The sequence below is a fragment of the Acipenser ruthenus genome, chromosome 47 (genome assembly GCF_902713425.1).
Source record: "Acipenser ruthenus chromosome 47, fAciRut3.2 maternal haplotype, whole genome shotgun sequence".
Taxonomy (NCBI): domain Eukaryota; kingdom Metazoa; phylum Chordata; class Actinopteri; order Acipenseriformes; family Acipenseridae; genus Acipenser; species Acipenser ruthenus.
Genome location: NC_081235.1, coordinates 3776656 through 3790636, shown reverse-complemented (window position 1 = coordinate 3790636; position 13981 = coordinate 3776656). Strand labels below are relative to the sequence as shown.

Sequence of the window (13981 nt, the reverse complement as noted above, 5' to 3'; positions counted from 1 at the left end):
CTAATTTTTAGGATTATCTTGAAACAAAACTCCCTCTCGACAGCAGTTACTGCAGAGTGTAATATTTCTTAATGCTTCTCCTTTCAGGTTTAACTTAAGTGTTATATTACAGTACATGACAGTGATACATGCAGAGGGTACAAAGCCTTCAGGATTTTCAGCTTCTTTGTTTATGGTAAACTGGTTATATTGTATCAGGGTTATTTTGTATTCATAAATGTTTACCAATATGTATACATTTTAAAAGTATTTAATCATTGTCACTCAAATTGTCTCAATTATTTTTGATGTTTACACCCAGCTGCACACACGAGTACTTGCATTTTAATGTTGAGAATTTCACCCCTGGATAGAACTGCTTGAGTTTCAAGACAGTCTACCTGTGTTGTTTGTTAGACGTTACATAATAGCTTTGATGCGATTGGCTGTAGGTGAGGGCATGTGACAGGCGCTGACCAATGTATGAGTTTTCATTGCTTACCACCATACGCAAGACTCCGATTGGCTGAATGGAATACTGAAATAAGCAGAACGTGGGTGTAGGGATTTTGGCTTGCCATAGTGGAGAGCTGCTGTACTTTCAGTGTACAGCAAGTTACTATTCTGATGTATCTCTCTGTCCTTAGCAAATCCAATAGATTCCAATGGAACAGCCTGTAAATTTGCCTGTTCTGTACAGCATACTGTATTAGATCAACATAAAACACATGCATGTATTCTGCTAGGAGGATGCAGGCTAGTTTTATTCATTCCCTTGTAAAACCAGCCTGTATACCTAATAGTTATTTATGAGTATGAAATGCAGGTATGTAAAAATCAATCGACATTAAAAACACCCTGACAGCTGCACTGCAATGCACAGACTCGCGTTTGTTTTTACAATTCGTGTAATGCAATTCACACAAGTGCTGGTATATCAACCCGACTTTCAGTGACGCTCTGGATTAAAAAAAAAAAAAATCTAGGATCTAGGAAATGGCATATAGATTAAATACCATGTATCTAAACTGTTATCTTTAACAGCTGAGGCTTTCAAATCAATGCTCCTATTTTTTATTACAATAAACATTACCATACAAATTACAGTCAGCAATGTGTTTAAAAATATAACAAGCGGGACACAAAGGTAACGCTTCCTGTAAACACTGTGGGGTGTTCTGGAACACTTCAAACTGCTGGTTTCTAATCGCCTCCTGTGTTGAAAGTCAGTCTTTTTACGAGAACTGTGACCTACAGAAGGAAGCAGCATTTTAAACATTCCAAATCTACGGATGTGACAAAAATCTGCATCTCTTAATCTGCAATTTATGCCAATTTACGCGACCACATGATGCGTCACGTGATTAAGTACATGTATAAACTGTGTGAGAATTGCGTGCAGCTATTCAGACTCAATCAGATAATCAGAGTGACTTCACAAGGGGCATGATAGTCGGTCGCCACCAATGGAAGGCACAACCGACGAGCAAGAAAAAAACGTGCTAGAACGGCCCAAATCGTAATGCTTCAAGGCTGGACACCTCGGGTTTACACTTTACCACAAGCAAGTGGCTAGCAGGTGCTCCATGAGCTTTGGAATGACATCGAGGCTAAGTTAGATCTTACGGGGAGGGTGGAGGCCAGCCTTGTATAGGAGACAGAATCAGGGCAGAGCTTTCTAAATGAAGGCGACGTGCATGGCAGTCTTCTATCAGGGACTTGCTTGAGCTCAGAGCCCTGGACTGAGAGTGTAGTGCACAGAATATAAATAACACAGAGCGTGGTGAAAAAACGCAGGACGGAATACACAAACAGGCTAACGCCAGAACAGAGCCGAGGGAGACTGAATATGAGACAGCTCTAATGAGAGCGTGCAAGGGGGCCTTGTTGAGTGGTGTACTGGCTCATTCACAAAGGGCTCCTGATAAGTCAATACAAGCCGGCAGACAGACAGACAGACAGCCAGACAGACAGCACGATAATACAAGACAATTGTCATTTACAAATTTAAGACCAGGTTTTTACTGTATTACAGTTGGTACACTGTAACACCATTATAAATAAATACTAATTATATTGATTAACAGGCTAAAGCAGAAGATATCTGTGCACGACACAAAAAACCGAATGTAAGCAATGAGAAGGCTCCATAGACCAGAACACTGCAAGTTACACAGGACTGATTTACCCCATTTCTGAGGACACGGTCACTTTATTAGGACCACCTCTGCAGCTTCCCTCCCCCCCCCCCCCCCCAAAGATAAAATAGTTTTTCTGCAGAGTGACAGATTTTTGACGTGTCTGCAACCGAGTAAAGAGAGAAAGCTAGCAAGCTCCCGATTGACTGTGAGAGAGACACTCCAGATCTCCTTTTGTTTGTCTCAAGTTGTTCAGAGGTCAAAGCTGACTCTGCTCTGTGAAAAAGTAACACATTGACTTTTGGAAAATACTTTTCGTGTCGCGTTTATACACTAAGTATATCTAACACACACACAATATAGATATATATACAGAGAGAGAGAGAGAGAGAGAGAGAGAGAGAGAGAGAGAGAGAGAGAGAGAGAGAGAGAGAGAGACTGTGGCTTTAAGCTCCTATAAAAAGGGGTTCAAGTTGTGTAAAAATCATAATTGTTGTCTTGTTTTGTACAAGGATTGCTGATAGTGTGCTACGGATGTACATGCTTTTTGTTTCCATGTTTGTGCATTGCTAATAATTTTGCTGTTTAGGGGTTACCCCAGAGTGGTTAAACAGTACGCGCAACTGTGCTGCTCTGGACCATGGGAGTTATCCGGTCCCTAAATCTGTTTTATTAGGGTAACAGGACAGAAAGGTAACATTTGTTACATTAACTAAAATAAAATTAATACACTGGACTTATTTTCTTTTTTTTTTTTGCATTATTGATTTTTTTTGTATTACTATGCAGGACAGCAGCTTTAAGATCGTTACCTTTATTAAAAATGTTCATGGACCAATCATCTGTTTTGATAAAAGGTTACCACCCTGACCTCCAGCAGCTCCGTTGTAAAATAAAGGTTAGTCTTGTAAAATCTATAGATCAGAGTTATTGAACATCCCTATATATCCAACAGTTTTACTGTGATTGTTATTATTAGTAGTAGTAATTGTACAGTTGTAGTCCTAGTATATATATATATTTTCATGGTACCAGTAGTAATCTTATTTGAAGCACAAATTCCTTCTTTGATCCTTTTTGTTTATTTAGTATTTAGTATAAAGTGCATCATCATTATTATTATTATTATTATTATTATTATTATTATTATTATTATTATTATTATTATTATACCATGTTATGCGCAGGTCACCACTTACCTTGTGTTATTTACTTTTATTTAGTTTTTCCTTTTAAAACAGTCAGGTGAACGTAACAGAAAATGCTTTATAAATATGGCTCATAATCTAAACTATGTATGAGCTTGGTAATGTTGGGATGTGTCACATAGAATACAAACGTGTTGCTGGCTTTGTTTTACAACGTATGGAATAGTAGGACCTCAATATTTTTGTTTGTTTGGTGAATCTCCACAAAACTTCACGTTATGTGTATCTAAAGACCACCTTCTTGTCACGAATTTGTGCCACAGAGCAATTTAGTGAATAACACGTTATTTATCAAAAACAAACAAAACAAAAAAAAGCCATAGTTTAAAATCAGGTCACATGATCAAGTTGTGTGAATGCAGGACCTTTTGTGTCATTTTTAAAAGCCAGCAAAAGTGCACATTTTTCATTTAAATGCTGGATATGTAGACTGCGTGTATGGTCCTGTTTATTTTTGCTTCTTAATAAACCTATTTTTATGCAACTTGCATAATCAGAAAGAAAATGCATCTGTGCTGCTAAATCTGACTGCAGTGACTTCTAAATGATTCGCTCGCGTCCAGTGTGGATACGGCTTCAGCCCCTCCGAGACATTTCAGATCTGGCTATAAATTTGACAAACTCGATTTTATAGAAATGTTTAACCTTTCTGGTTCTGTCGGATTATTCCGCGATGAGGACCCTCGCTGTGTGTGAGTGTGCTCTGGGTTATATGAAGTCTGTTGCGAGATGCCTAAGAACTACAGCATACGCTGACAATCCCTGTACTGCACTACTGTAGCTGCTGTGTGTCCAATTTCTCCAATTTGAATGCCATTATTTTTCATACCGAGTTTCCTTCTTGCGCAAGCAGCATTTCATAAAGCATCCTTCACAACGTGATTACAGAAGATCAGTGTGTGTATTCCTGTCTCCATAAGATGATGAATCTTTCATTGATGGTTTTAGGTTTAAAAGGACTGTAGCAGCACACCAATGCTGTACATACACAACACAGGACCCCAGTTCACACATCGGCTGTGATGTGCAAAATCCTACTACAGGATTAATAAATGTAATAAAAAAATAAAAACAAAACATACAAAATGTAAATAAATAAATTTCCACACCAGTCTTAAGTTACAGCAATTTGTCCATTATCCCCAGCGCAAACTATTTGCATGAATAAATACATACATAAATAAAAATAATTAAAAGTATTTATATATTTATTTGTGCAAGGTAAAGGAATCAAATAGCAGCACAATCATCTCATGGCCACTGTCAATTTCACGCCTTGCCTAAATCTGTTATTTGTGATTGTCGTTTAAAACCTGTACTGCATAACTCAGCTCAAATTAGAGAAGAGAAAAAACTATTTGATAAGTAACAGCAGAAACCACAGTGCAGGCTGGGGAGCAGGGTTCCCTGAACAACATAAACCACAGTGCAGGCTGGAGAGCAGGGTTCCCTGAACAACATAAACCACAGTGCAGGCTGGAGAGCAGGGTTCCCTGAACAACATAAACCACAGTGCAGGCTGGAGAGCAGGGTTCCCTGGACAAACCACAGTGCAGGCTGGAGAGCAGGGTTCCCTGGACAAACCACAGTGCAGGCTGGAGAGCAGGGTTCCCTGGACAAACCACAGTGCAGGCTGGGGAGCAGGGTTGCATTGGAATAGACATGCAATCTGGATGGTGCGACTCTCTGCACTTGTAAAATGTTGCCGGTTCAGTTTTTTCTTCTCATGTGGATTCGACCCATTGGGTTTCCCAGCAGAACCACCACACAGTATATCCCCATGTAAGCTAACTTGACTAATGCAATCCAGTACAAAGTACAAATTACCAGAACGCTTTATTGTGTGTGGCGGAAATAAGTATTCAATTGATATGCAATTACACATTTACTGAAGTTCAGCTCCATGTTAATACAGTCAGGGGTGCTTGTGTGTAACCATCATTACACTGCTATTGAAATGTTGCGTTCATAGTCCATATTTATGTTCAGTATGTTTATTAAGATATTGGTAGTTCGTTTAAAGTAATATTTAAAAGCATAAAACGTTTTGCAATAATAATAATAATAATAATAATAATAATAATAATAATAATCTTGTCATTTTAACATGGTTACATTTGCTTATCTCTTGGCGGTTATAATATTGAACTTTAATAATTGGATAATAAAGAAGCTGTATATTCTTAAAACAAGATGCAATTCTCATTTCTTTTGAATTCATTTTTCTATGCAGGTGTATTACCCAACTTTGTTCACTTTTTTGTTTGACAGTTAAAGACAAAGGACATATTTTAGAAATACAAAAAAACATTGAAAAAGACTTCCTGTCTAAATGTTTGTCGTTGACTCTATGAAGCGTCTTTCAGTATTTCTGAATTCAGCACCACTGATGTTTAATAGTTTTGGATGATAAAGGACAGAATTTTCCCCAATAACTGGGCCAACAAGATCTTTATGCCAAACTACAGTTTGCTCCAAAATTTCTGAAATGTTACCCAACTAGCAATAAAAAGCATAGGCACACATTTGAGTCCTTAAATTAATATTCTAGGCTTGACGTTTGTTTTGTTACATGAACAGTTCTATTTCACAAAAAATTAATTTTGTGTAAAGACATTCTGGGTTTTATTCCAATTAAAATGTATCAGTATCATATTATTTATTCATTTATCTAATAGTTGTTAATTAAATATGTCAATATGGTGGTGGAGCCATCATGCCTGGATTTTGAAGGAATAATAATATAGCTAAAGTGAGTGACTGGGTTGTCTACTGAAACGAATCCAACACTGGACTATTCCGTTTATAAATTCAGGGTAAGGAAAATAATCTATATCTAAACTAAAAAGCTGAATTCAAGATCAAGCCTCTGTTCAGCAACATCATTTGTTATCGGCTGGTCATTCTGTCCTTGGAAATATAACATACAATTATTCAAAGATCGCTAGCGTATTTTATTTGAAAGGGTGTATATCTAACACAGCAAAGTACGCCAACGCGCACACATTCTTATACATCAAAACCTGCCGTGGAAACCTCACCCTCCTGAATCAACGTCGGGCTAATGAAGGGTCAGTGTGTTTTTTTTCTCCCAGGCCCATTGCGTGCTTCTCTGTACCTGCGTATCTGAGTTTCACTGTTTGGATTATCTATTGTGCCGGCATCTGGAGCTTCCACGATAAACACAAAATAATATTTATTATACACAAAGTGCAGAGCTGTTTTGTGTTCAGTACCAGACATGCACAGGAACACTAACTCAACTGAAAAACAGCAAGAATGTGACTCGCTATGGAGAGAATCTGTGTTGTGTCAACAACTTCCAGTCCTCTCCCTCCCCCACCAAAGTCCATTATCATTCCCGTTTTATTTTCATTTCATGTAATTCCACACACACGGTCACATTATTGCCTGTTCTTTAATTAACGTGGACTACATCACTAATTAGACCACTGATTTCAAATTACAAAAAAGAAAAGGATTTTTTTGGTCAGAGGCATAATTAGTACGATATATTTTTCATGATAAAATCAGCAATGAGAAGTCGACTAATCATTGTTAAGGTTTTCTTTAAATACCAGTAAATCTCATCCTGTGTACAGATGTCATCCATGCATAGAACATACAACACGCCTTTATGTCATATAGTATTTGTGTGTGCCAGATCAGTTTTTGCGATTTATAATGCACTATGAGGAGGGGGTCTCTTATTTTAACAGAATTCACTTTGCACAAAATGCACCAGATGACATCTCTTATAAAACAGGACACTACCCCCCACACGATATACTGGAATCTATTTTCTGTGAGGTTTATTGTTAACAATGGTTTATTCTGGACTTTTAGAATCCCACAATATAAAACGCAGTGATCTAAAACAATGATCGGACATGCATCTGTTAATTAAATTACCGCAGTTAAGGAAGACACTGGGAAAGAAAGGGTTAATGTTACATTCAACACTCGCATTAGCTGCCGTCTGTTCACTAGAATGCTGTCACTGTTGTGTTTTATTCAGGCATCAATATGAAATCACATATTGTTTTATATTCACTGTTTCTTCAAAATTTCCACTTACACCCTTCAAAGCTAGGTACATAATCTAAAGATTAACACAAAAATAAAAAACAGACTCAGTTCACGTAGCTATTACAAAATGACAATGTTATTAATGGACCTTCAAATACAGTGTTTATTATGTATTATATTTTGTTGATACAATACTTCCTGCCTATACATCCTACTGTCCCTCCATTAAGCTTTGGCAGACTAGGTATCTAAAGCATTATTATTAATAACTAGCAGAAGCTGTTACACAGTTAGGCTTATTAAAATGATTTATTTAGCAATGGAAATAAATAGTCTTTGAACATCTTTGCACTGTCTTGTATTGCATTCAGTGACGTTAATAACAAGGATATAATAACCGACCCAGGCGTGATTAACGTAGGGTTAAAGGACTGCAGTGTGTTTAAAATAGACCCCCACAGTTTGTCAGCACAACTTTCTGGCTAAAACTTGACTTTTGCTCAAAGCCATGGACAGAGATATATTGATATTATTCTCTTTAAAAAAAGCACATCTAAAGTAAAAAAAAAAAAAAGTGCAGAGTGTGTTACTTTCCTTCCTGTTTATACTAAGCGCTAGGAATGTATTTCTATACACAGCGGTAAACTGAGAGCCGGTGTAAAGAGCGACAGCTGGCCTGTATCTCCTTCCATTTCTTTAGGATTGGCGAGCCGATGACTGATTCGGCTTACAGGCAGAACCGGAGAATGCCATCAAACAAGGCCTGGGATCTGTACTGAAGAAGAGACTAGGGGAGCCGCGCTCCAAAATACCAACTGGAAACCTGCACTTGGGTGCTACGGGACGCTGTAGGAGGAGTTTTCATATTCAAGTCATTCATTTTCATCCTTTCAACAAAGCTCTCTTACCTTGAACTGCGTGCATCAAAAGAAGCTTGCACATCTCTGAAAATTCTCTCTGCCAAAAGTTAGAGACTATCTTCAAACAGCACCTTCAGTCTATCTACCATTTTGAGTTCACAGGATATTATATTATAAGAATACATGGCATTTTGCCGGATAAAGGGCTTTGACATCCGAAAGTTGTTATTGGAATAGACATGCAATCTGGATGGTGCGACTCTCTGTACTTGTAAAATGTTGCCGGTTCAGTTTTTTCTTCTCATGTGGATTCGACCCATTGGGTTTCCCAGCAGAACCACCACACCGTACATCCCCCCTGTAAGCTAACTGGACTAATGCAATCCAGTACAAATTACCAGAACGCTTTACTGTGTGTGGCGGAAATAAGTATTCAATTGATATGCAATTACACATTTACTGAAGTTCAGCTCCATGTTAATACAGTCAGGGGTGCTTGTGTGTAACCATCATTACACTGCTATTGAAATGTTGCGTTCATAGTCCATATTTATGTTCAGTATGTTTATTAAGATATTGGTAGTTAGTTTAAAGTAATATTTAAAAGCATACAAAGTTTTGCAATAATAATAATAATAATAATAATAATAATAATAATAATAATCTTGTCATTTTAATATGGTTTGCTTATCTATTGGCTGTTATAATATTTAAATATTTATTTAAAAGCACTGCCAAAATGTCTTCAGAAGCATTTTATTTCCCTCACCTTTCACTGAAAAATGGCATTTTTTTATTTTTTTTTACTGTCCCTGTAAATCTAAATGCAAACTTGTCAAAAGCGTGTAGTTTAAAAAGTGAAATCCACAAAAACAAGTTTCATATGTAACACACAAAATTTATTAAAAAAAAAAAAATTATATTATATTATATATATATATATATATATGTTTCACGTTCTTGTACTTGGAGAAAAAAAAGATTTACTACTACAATCAATATCTACGTATTATAAATGAATCGCTTTTGATCTTAGCATTTTATAGGTACCTTGCAATATGCAACAGCAACGGCAACACAAAATAAAACGTGCAGAGTTCTTGAAATGCCTTCTACACTGCTTTTGATATTACAGTAAATCTTAAGTAATATTTTGTGAATAAGGTCTGTCAATTTCCAAAAGTAAAATAAAAGGGTGGGTTTTATTTTAGATGCTCAGGGTCTTGTAGATTCACAACGATACGGGACCAAGACCTGCAGTAACAGTGCAGGGAAATCGAACACCCGAAGGTGCATATACTAGAGGACAGGCGTTGTATGAGTCATAATTTTCAGGATTGGTGAAAAAAAACACACAACATAAAATATGTTGTATTTGAAGAGAATCCCTCATTTCAGGACACAGAGGTTTTCAAAAAGTAATGAAAATGTGATATTGCTGCTGTCTATTTTACATGTGCTATTAAACTGCAATCTACTGCAGTTACACATCAGTGCAGTTTTATAGCACCGTTTACCTAGAATACTTTTAACAAGGATCACATGACTGCAATAAAATCAAGCTCAGCACAGGAATTACAGAGCGACTCTCAAGAATGTAATGAACAATAATAACAAACCACTCTCATTGACTCAAGCGTTTAGGAAAATTCACAATATATATATTTTTTTATTTTAAAATTGAGTATATGTATAGATCTATATTGTTAAAATAGTGAGGACTTACTTCTTTACTTTATACAAATATTAGTTTTTGCTCAAAAGAGTCAACTTCCCAACGTTTCTGGAGGTTTAACATGCCTTTGTCAAGGGAAGGTGTGTTTGAGTGGAGGTACTTACAGGCTTTTCATGCCATGGTAACTACACTCACTTCTTTCTATTTAAATCCAGGACTGTGTTTGTGATGTCATTTACTACATAGTTAATGATGTAAAGATCTACTATTCATTTCTATTTAATCCTTCAGGCATTTATTTTCCTTTATTCGCCTATATTGTGCATGATCTAATTTTAATTTTTTCGAAAACTACGAATTGTAGATCATGTTAATTTTTTGTAAAAAGTGGTTCATTTACTTTTGTATTTATTTTATTAGTTATTTTATATTAAGCAATATAGTAATGTATACTGGTATAAAGATAAATCATTTTATAGTTCTGTTTAGGAATGAAGGTCTTGGAATGCCAAATCACACGCATTGGTCAAAAACAATTAGGATTATTATTATTAAGATTATTATTATTATTATTATTATTATTATTATTATTATTATTATTATTATTATTATTATTATTATTATTATTATTATTATTAATAATAATAATAATAATAATAATAATAATAATAATAATAATAATAAACGCAATGTGTGCCTAGTTGCAGCACAACTAGAAAATATTTTAAAACACTTAACAGGCTAATACTGCATCTCAAGCTGTAAATCCCACCAACGAAAGATAAGTGCTAAAGAATTGTTATCTCCTAGAAAGGAGACATTGATGGAAAGTCCAGGCTGCTGCAGGGAGCTCAGGGGCATGTTCCCAGTGAGCCTGGCGTCATGAAACCCTGGTTTTAAAGCAGGCCTTTGAGATTCAAAGCGTCCTGCTTGCATTTTGCACTTGAATGATTTTTATCTCCTTCGTATCACGAGGGCCAGCGGACCCTGTAATCATTTTGGGAGCTGGGAGATGAGGTTTCTTTCTTGGGATCTCATCAGAAATGTTTTTTTTGTTTGTTTTCTGTTTTTAAAAGTTTTGACAATCGCTTGCATAACACAACTACAGCAGGGCTTTCCAAAGCACTGCTCTCTAAAGCTTAATGAGCTCCGCAACACAGAGAGAGCAAGCGCAGTGACCTGCTGAATGGGGGTCGACATTAAAATGATGAGTCACTGCATTCTTTTCTGGACATACCATATAGAAAGTGTACAAAACGCTTATAAATTTAATGGTGTGGTTTAGAGTTTGCGAAGCATGTTTTAGATATATTTTCTGGTTTCATATTTTCTTTTTTCTTGCTTCTGTCAGAGGTGATTCTGCATTCTTTTATAACGCTGTACCTGTCTCTCCTACAGATTTGATTGTGTTACATTTCTGGCAACATATACCCTAAACAGACTGAATATCTATTTTCTCTATTCAATCTATCTATTCTGTGTTGACATATAAACAGAATGCTAAAAAATCCTTCATGTACACAAGCAGGCACATATAAAAAATATATATTTCTATAATATCTGTGTTCCCACATCACGATGTTCCCAGGTCAGCAGCTTCCTTTAAAAACAAAACGACTGCAATGATCACTCTCGCTACCACAAGCACTGCGAGGCCCTCAGTACCTCCTGCGCACACACCGGGGGGCTGGGTCTTACATTTCTTATTACACATTACATTTCAACAGTTTGAGAATAAAAAAATTTAACACTGCGACAGACGAAAAACCGGCAAACAACAAACACAGAAACGTTTTGTTCACTTTTGCATGCTTTAAGCAGCATAGAATGGGTTGCCCAAAACCAATTCGAAACATAGATTGTGTGAGAATATATTCTGTGCGTTATATAATGTGTGTGTAGATTTCATATGTAGTATACAGCAATACAATTACAAGTTACTCACAAAACTGTAGGGACTGTTTTAAAAGGAATGTTTAAGAGAGTTTATAATCATTCTCCTAGGTTAACCCAGGCTTTAAAAAATGATCACCTTCAGTATAAATCACTCAACAGTGCTCAATTTAGAAATACTAAAAGAAACGCAATAAACTGAGTGACAAACGTGCTGACCACAAGTCTCTCTAATTGTCTTCAGGGGCTCACCAGCACTCCAGGTCATTTTATTTCATGAATCTAGATTTCAAACGAAACTAAAAAACCTCTTTAATCGTTGAAACTTGATTTAATGAATCAAAATGGGTTTAAATAAAAACACTTTTGCAATAGGGCTCATTGGGTGTACCTGTATGAGGTGCGAACCACAACAGAACAAGGATCAAGAAATGATTACTTGAATACATCCAGAAATAAAGTGGTCACATCCCTGAAGCATAAAGCTCCAAGTCCCTGGAGACAGCATCGACTGTAGCCGTGTTTAAAAGAAACCGCGAGAGCAATTGCACTCCTCGTTTGATCTAGCTGTAGTCGGCATATGCAGCTGTGTGTGTTTTTATTTAACTTGTGCTCTGCTCAGTTGAATCAGATTGTTTGCACAAAAACTATTTCCTTAATTGTTTTCAGAATGCATGCAGAAACAGATACTCCATCAAAAATTTCCAAGCATTCAAAAATCAAAGCCATCTAATTTCAACTTTAATAACGTACAAAACTGCATTTTCTGCAAGAGAGTTGTGGGCAAAACCACAAACTGTGAACCAAAAAAGAAACCGTCATAGGAAATATGAAATACACCCACCCCTCGTTATATCGCCCCTCGCTAGTATAATGCGGATTCGAATATATCACGTTCCTGGAGATGGCTCCCCATTTTTACAGTCTGCAATATACCTAGGCAATTGCCCTTGGAATCACTGTTCGTTTTATTTCAGACTGCACATCACAAACACAAATATACAAAAAAATAAAACAAAGCTTTTAATATCGTACTGTTATCATATACACACACATTGCACAATAACACAAAGCAAATTAAATATCTACTTGCTGAAGCAGTTTTTATTTTAGCCAATGAGGTGTTCACGTGTGGCAGCAATGCACTAGCAAAAGTCACAGAGCAGTGACGTCAGCTCCCCAGCAACAAGCCTCCTATGTTAGGAGTGGATTCTTTCAGTGCTGCGGGTTTGTGCATTTGAGAAAGGAGAGGAAGACTCATGAAATTAATTGGAGACTGAAGTTGATGAGAAGCAATTACCCTCCGCAGTAAGAATTAAAATAGTGAGCTGCTTTTTATACGAAAAATGAGAAAAAGCGGGTAGATTATTTATACTGGACCCTGACGCCCCCGATAAAACGAGGGCGTGGTTGTACAGTATTTATTTGTTAGCCTATTTGTTTTTCTATGGGTCTCTCACTATATCGTGGCCCTCGATATATAGCAGATTTATACTGGACCCCGACACCCGCGATATATCGAGTTGGTGGTGTACATGCAAGGAAATTTCAGAGCTGGGAAGTTCGGCAATTTTCACTTTGTGGCTCAGTTGTTGCAAAGCTTTGTATAAAATTTTCAAATTAAGAAAAAAGTAATTAAGGTTGACAATCCGCTTGTGCTCTGCATTTTCCACGGAGAACTCTGAACGTAACAACTGTTTTTAAGATTGGGTAACCCTTTACATTCGAGTGTCGCCAAATACTACTCTACTTCGTAAACACACACAGTACTTACACAATCACAGTGCTATTATCCATAGCTACATGCATAGTTTCCATGTACTTAATGTGTAATTTTTTTGCATGATATAACTCTAAACCTAACCCTTCCTTTTCAATCTTAAAAACACATGTTGACAAAGCATCACTTCCTCTTTGCACCTCAAGGAACAGGAGAAGTAATCGCTCCATTGCTCACTTAATAGACTCCCAGACCCTCCTAATGAAAGCTGTGGTCATTCTGGGATAACCCAGTGCAATCCAGGGGGATTCCCTGGGGCGGTAAAATGTTCAAAACTAAATCCAGCTGTGATTTATTATAGTATAGAACAAATCAACCCCTCGGTCTGTTTGAAAGTACAGATCAATCCGAAAGAACATGGATGAAGTTGAAATATGTTTTAATTTTAGACGGTGTGAACTCATCGTCCAACAATGGGG

The 13981-nt window shown here is 36.7% G+C and overlaps 1 protein-coding gene across 1 annotated transcript in view; it reads right to left on the bottom strand.

The window, feature by feature from the left end:
- The window catches only part of LOC117966300 (ephrin-A2-like), a 105669-nt gene that overhangs the window by 79515 nt on the left and 12173 nt on the right, over positions 1 to 13981 (bottom strand). The gene's annotated exons all lie outside the window — the stretch shown is intronic.